The following is a 7,082-nucleotide window of genomic DNA, read 5'->3' on the forward strand; positions in this document are numbered from 1 at the left end:
GTGGGGAGAATGTGGGACTCGCTCCCACGGGGAGTGGGGAGAATGTGGGACTCGCTCCCACGGGGAGTGGGGAGAATGTGGGACTCGCTCCCACGGGGAGTGGGGGAGAATGTGGGACTCGCTCCCACGGGGAGTGGGGGAGAATGTGGGACTCGCTCCCACGGGGAGTGGGGAGAATGTGGGACTTGCTCCCACAGGGAGTGGGGGGAATGTGGGACTCACTCCCACGGGGAGTGGGGAGAATGTGGGACTCGCTCCCACGGGGAGTGGGGAGAATGTGGGACTCGCTCCCACGGGGAGTGGGGAGAATGTGGGACTCGCTCCCACGGGGAGTGGGGAGAATGTGGGACTCGCTCCCACGGGGAGTGGGGAGAATGTGGGACTCGCTCCCACGGGGAGTGGGGAGAATGTGGGACTCGCTCCCCACGGGGAGTGGGGAGAATGTGGGACTCGCTCCCACGGGGAGTGGGGAGAATGTGGGACTCGCTCCCACGGGGAGTGGGGGGAATGTGGGACTCGCTCCCACGGGGAGTGGGGGGAATGTGGGACTCGCTCCCACGGGGAGTGGGGAGAATGTGGGACTCACTCCCACGGGGAGTGGGGGGAATGTGGGACTCGCTCCCACGGGGAGTGGGGAGAATGTGGGGCTCGCTCCCACGGGGAGTGGGGAGAATGTGGGACTCGCTCCCACGGGGAGTGGGGAGAATGTGGGACTCGCTCCCACGGGGAGTGGGGAGAATGTGGGACTCGCTCCCACGGGGAGTGGGGAGAATGTGGGACTCGCTCCCACGGGGAGTGGGGAGAATGTGGGACTCACTCCCACGGGGAGTGGGGAGAATGTGGGACTCGCTCCCACGGGGAGTGGGGGGAATGTGGGACTCCCTCCCACGGGGAGTGGGGAGAATGTGGGACTCGCTCCCACGGGGAGAATGTGGGACTCGCTCCCACGGGGAGTGGGGAGAATGGGGGACTCGCTCCCACGGGGAGAATGTGACACTTGCCTGTGCATATATGGGGCGGTCAGTGGAAATGTATTCACACATCAAGGCTATGCCTCCCTGAGGGTGAAGGGTCGGGGTGAGGCGGGGGGGGGGGGGGATGCTTGGAGTGTCAGGGGTAACAGCTGAACAGGGTATTTGCCCAGTGTGAGATTCAAAGGAGCGCCAAGCTCTATCGTCTTTGCTATGTTGTCTTCGGATTGCAAGGGCAGCAGAGTTGTGGAGGTGACACTGCACAGGTCCCATTAATAAAAATGACAGGTTAACATTGAAACCGGGCGAGGGAGACAGTGACGGGGCGGGTGAAGGCTGTGATAATTGAATTAATCAGTATTATGCCGTCAGCTCGTGCTGCATGGTGGCAGATGGACCACTAATTACCCAGCCACTGGGCATGGTGCCAGGAGCCAGGCACTCGTCCCCCCCCCACCCTTTCCCTCCCCAATGCCAGCAGCCACCTTCCAATCCGACTGTGCCCAGCAGAATCCGGTCACAGCATCACTGTCCCAAAGTGCTTCGCAGCACCTTGGTGAGCTCTCGCGACGCATCTTGTAGACGGTACACACGGCGGCCGCTGTGCGTCGGTGGGGGAGGGAGTGAATGTTTGTGGAAGGGGGGAGCAATCAAGCGGGGCTGCTTTGTCCTGGATGGTATCGAGCTTCTTGAGTGTTGTTGGGGCTGCGCTCATCCAGGCAGGTGGAGAGTATTCCATCACACTCCTGACTTGTGCCTTGTCGATGGCGGACAGGCTGTAGGGAGTCAGGAGGTGAGTTACCCTCCGCAGGATTCCCAGCCTCTGACCTGCCCTGGTAGCCACAGTATTAATGTGGCCGGGTCCAGTTCAGTTTCTGATCAATGGTAACCCCCCGGATGTTGATAGTGGGGGATTCAGCGATGGTAACACCATTGAATGTCAAGGGGCGGTGGGTAGATCCTCTCTTGTAGGAGATGGTCATTGCCTGGCACTTGTGGGGCGCGTATGTAACTTGCCCAAGCCTGGATATTGGATTGGATTTGTTTATTGTCACGTGTACCGAGGTACAGTGAAAAGTATTTTTCTGCGAGCAGCTCAACAGATCATTAAGTACATGAAATGGAAATAAAAGAAAATACATAATAGGGCAACACAAGGTACATAATCTAACTACATAAACACCGGCATCGGATAAAGAAGACAGGGGTACAGTGTTAATAAGAGTCTGTAAGAGAGTCATTTGGAGTCTGGCAAGAGCGGGGAAGAAGCTGTTTTTGAGTCTGTTCCCGCGTGTCTTGCTGCATTTGGACATCAGTGAATCAGGCGGGTTTTTACGACAATCGATAATAATTCCAGATTCTTATTGCATTGAAATTTCAACATGCGCCCAGGTAGGATTTGAACCGGGGTCCACAGAACGTTCTGCCTGGGCGTCTGACTTACCTGCTTCAGTGACAACACCACTGTGCACTGCTACCCCACCCTTCCAGCCTCATGTACTGCCATCATAAATTCAAATTCAACCCGAACAAATGTCTTGTCATTAAAAGTGCTCAATGTCTTTGAGGTTTCAGAGAGAACACCGAATGTAACAGCACTGATCCAATCATTGTCTCCGATGATTGAACAGAGACGCAACCCAGGGATTTTGTAATCCCTGTGCTCTCAAGGTCTATAAACTCCGGATTCACATCGATAACCGGGGCAAACACAGCCTCTACCTCATTGTCGGGCAGCGTTATCCCTTCATCCTCCAGACTAAGAGCTCATCTCCCGTTCTCACCCCCTGTAAGCTCCACGAAAACTGGCCCACCCGGCGAGAAACACCCAGTCATGGTGACACTTCACCCGCTGGCACAGCTGCATTCCTGGTCTGACTACGCCGGGGTTTTAGATATTCTAATCGTTGGTGGTTGCAAAATCTTCCATTGCTTCGCCTCCCTCCATTTCCAAAACCTCCTCCAGCCCCTACAACCCTCCCTATCTCTGTAACCTCCTCCAGCCCCCACAACCCTCCCTATCTCTGTAACCTCCTCCAGCCCCTACACCCCTCCCTATCTCTCTAACCTCCTTCAGCCCCTACACCCCTCCCTATCTCTGTAACCTCCTCCAGCCCCTACACCCCTCCCTATCTCTGTAACCCTCTCCAGCCCCTACAACCCTCCCTATCTCTGTAACCTCCTCCAGCCCCTACACCCCTCCCTATCTCTGTAACCTCCTCCAGCCCCTACAACCCTCCCTATCTCTGTAACCTCCTCCATACCCTACACCCCTCCCTATCTCTATAACCTCCTCCAGCCCCTACACCCCACCCTATCTCTGTAACCTCCTCCATACCCTACACCCCTCCCTATCTCTATAACCTCCTCCAGCCCCTACACCCCTCCCTATCTCTGTAACCTCCTCCAGCCCCTACACCCCTCCCTATCTCTGTAACCTCCTACAGCCCCTACACCCCTCCCTATCTCTGTAACCCTCTCCAGCCCCTACAACCCTCCCTATCTCTGTAACCTCCTCCAGCCCCTACACCCCTCCCTATCTCTGTAACCTCCTCCAGCCCCTACACCCCTCCCTATCTCTGTAACCTCCTCCAGCCCCTACAACCCTCCCTATCTCTGTAACCTCCTCCAGACCCTACACCCCTCCCTATCTCTGTAACCTCCTCCAGCCCCTACACCCCTCCCTATCTCTGTAACTTTCTCCAGCCCCTACGACCATCCCTATCTCTGTAACCTCCTCCAGCCCCTACACCCCTCCCTATCTCTGTAACCTCCTCCAGCACCTACAACCCTCCCTATCTCTGTAACCTCCTCCAGCCCCTACACCCCTCCCTATCTCTGTAACCTCCCAGTCCCTACAACCCTCCCTATCTCTGTAACCTCCTCCAGTCCCTACAACCCTCCCTATCTCTGTAACATCCTCCAGCCTCTACAACCCTCCCTATCTCTGTAACCTCCTCCAGCCCCTACACCCCCTCCCTATCTCTGTAACCTCCTCCAGCCCCTACACCCCTCCCTATATCTGTAACCTCCTCCAGCCCCTACACCCCTCCCTATCTCTGTAACTTTCTCCAGCCCCTACGACCCTCCCTATCTCTGTAACCTCCTCCAGCCCCTACACCCCTCCCTATCTCTGTAACCTCCTCCAGCCCCTACAACCCTCCCTATCTCTGTAACCTCCTCCAGACCCTACACCCCTCCCTATCTCTGTAACCTCCTCCAGCCCCTACACCCCTCCCTATCTCTGTAACTTTCTCCAGCCCCTACGACCCTCCCTATCTCTGTAACCTCCTCCAGCCCCTACACCCCTCCCTATCTCTGTAACCTCCTCCAGCCCCTACAACTCTCCCTATCTCTGTAACCTCCTCCAGCCCCTACACCCCTCCCTATCTCTGTAACCTCCTCCAGCCCCTACACCCCTCCCTATCTCTATAACCTCCTCCAGCCCCTACACCCTCCCTATCTCTGTAACCTCCTCCAGTCCCTCCACCCTCCCTATCTCTGTAACCTCCTCCAGCCCCTACACCCTCCCTATCTCTGTAACCTCCTCCAGTCCCTACACCCTCCCTATCTCTGTAACCTCCTCCAGTCCCTACAACCCTCCCTATCTCTGTAACCTCCTCCAGTCCCTACACCCTCCCTATCTCTGTAACCTCCTCCAGTCCCTACACCCTCCCTATCTCTGTAACCTCCCCAGCCCCTACACCCCTCCCTATCTCTGTAACCTCCTCCAGTCCCTACACCCCTCCCTATCTCTGTAACCTCCTCCAGCCCCTACACCCCTCCCCATCTCTGTAACCTCCTCCAGCCCCTACACCCCTCCCTATCTCTGTAACCTCCTCCAGCCCCTACACCCCTGCCTATCTCTGTAACCTCCTCCAGTCCCTACACCCCTCCCTATCTCTGTAACCTCCTCCAGTCCCTACACCCCTCCCTATCTCTGTAACCTCCTCCACCCCTACACCCCTCCCTATCTCTGTAACCTCCTCCAGTCCCTACACCCCTCCCTATCTCTGTAACCTCTTCCAGCCCCTACAACCCTCCCTATCTCTGTAACCTCCTCCAGCCCCTCCAACCCTCCCTATCTCTGTAACCTCCTCCAGTCCCTACACCCCTCCCTATCTCTGTAACCTCCTCCACCCCTACACCCCTCCCTATCTCTGTAACCTCCTCCAGTCCCTACACCCCTCCCTATCTCTGTAACCTCTTCCAGCCCCTACAACCCTCCCTATCTCTGTAACCTCCTCCAGCCCCTCCAACCCTCCCTATCTCTGTAACCTCCTCCAGCCCCTACACCCCTCCCTATCTCTGTAACCCTCTCCAGCCCCTACAACCCTCCCTATCTCTGCAACCTCCTCCAGCCCCTACACCCCTCCCTATCTCTGTAACCTCCTCCAGCCCCTACACCCCTCCCTATCTCTGTAACCCTCTCCAGCCCCTACAACCCTCCCTATCTCTGTAACCTCCTCCAGCCCCTACACCCCTCCCTATCTCTGTAACCTCCTCCAGCCCCTACACCCCTCCCTATCTCTGTAACCTCCTCCAGCCCCTACAACCCTCCCTATCTCTGTAACCTCCTCCAGACCCTACACCCCTCCCTATCTCTGTAACCTCCTCCAGCTCCTACACCCCTCCCTATCTCTGTAACCTCCTCCAGCCCCTACAACCCTCCCTATCTCTGTAACCTCCTCCAGACCCTACACCCCTCCCTATCTCTGTAACCTCCTCCAGCCCCTACACCCCTCCCTATCTCTGTAACCTCCTCCAGCCCCTACAACCCTCCCTATCTCTGTAACCTCCTCCAGACCCTACACCTCTCCCTATCTCGTAACCTCCCCCAGCCCCTACACCCCCTCCCTATCTCTGTAACCTCCTCCAGCCCCTACAACCCTCCGTGTCTCGGTAACCTCCTCCAGCCCCTACACCCCTCCCTATCTCTGTAACCTCCTCCAGACCCTACACCCCTCCCTATCTCTGTAACCTCCTCCAGCCCCTACACCCCTCCCTATCTCTGTAACTTTCTCCAGTCCCTACACCCTCCCTATCTCTGTAACCTCCTCCAGCCCCGACACCCCTCCCTATCTCTGTAACCTCCTCCAGCCCCTACACCCCTCCCTATCTCTGTAACTTTCTCCAGTCCCTACACCCCCTCCCTATCTCTGTAACCTCCTCCAGCCCCTACACCCCTCCCTATCTCTGTAACTTTCTCCAGTCCCTACACCCCCTCCCTATCTCTGTAACCTCCTCCAGCCCCTACACCCCTCCCTATCTCTGTAACTTTCTCCAGTCCCTACACCCCCTCCCTATCTCAGTAACCTCCTCCAGCCCCCACACCCCTCCCTATCTCTGTAACCTCCTCCAGCCCCCACACCCCTCCCTATCTCTGTAACCTCCTCCAGCCCCTACAACCCTCCCTATCTCTGTAACCTCCTCCAGCCCCTACAACCCTCCCTATCTCTGTAACCTCCTCCAGCCCCTACAACCCTCCCTATGTCTGTAACCTCCTCCAGCCCCTACAACCCTCCCTATCTCTGTAACCTCCTCCAGCCCTTACAAACCTCCCTATGTCTGTAACCTCCTCCAGCCCCTACACCCCTCCCTGTCTCTGTAACCTCCTCCACCCCTACAACCCTCCCTATCTCTGTAACCCCCTCCAGTCCCTACAACCCTCCCTATCTCTGTAACCTCCTCCAGCCCCTACACCCCTCCCTATCTCTGTAACCTCCTCCAGCCCCTACACCCTCCCTATCTCTGTAACCTCCTCCAGCCCCTACACCCTCCCTATCTCTGTAACCTCCTCCACCCCTACAACCCTCCCTATCTCTGTAACCCCCTCCAGTCCCTACAACCCTCCCTATCTCTGTAACCTCCTCCAGCCCCTACACCCCTCCCTATCTCTGTAACCTCCTCCAGCCCCTACACCCTCCCTATCTCTGTAACCTCCTCCAGCCCCTACACCCTCCCTATCTCTGTAACCTCCTCCACCCCTACAACCCTCCCTATCTCTGTAACCCCCTCCAGTCCCTACAACCCTCCCTATCTCTGTAACCTCCTCCAGCCCCTACACCCCTCCCTATCTCTGTAACCTCCTCCAGCCACTACACCCTCCCT

Source organism: Scyliorhinus torazame, chromosome 31, assembly GCF_047496885.1.
Source record: "Scyliorhinus torazame isolate Kashiwa2021f chromosome 31, sScyTor2.1, whole genome shotgun sequence".
NCBI classification, from domain to species: domain Eukaryota; kingdom Metazoa; phylum Chordata; class Chondrichthyes; order Carcharhiniformes; family Scyliorhinidae; genus Scyliorhinus; species Scyliorhinus torazame.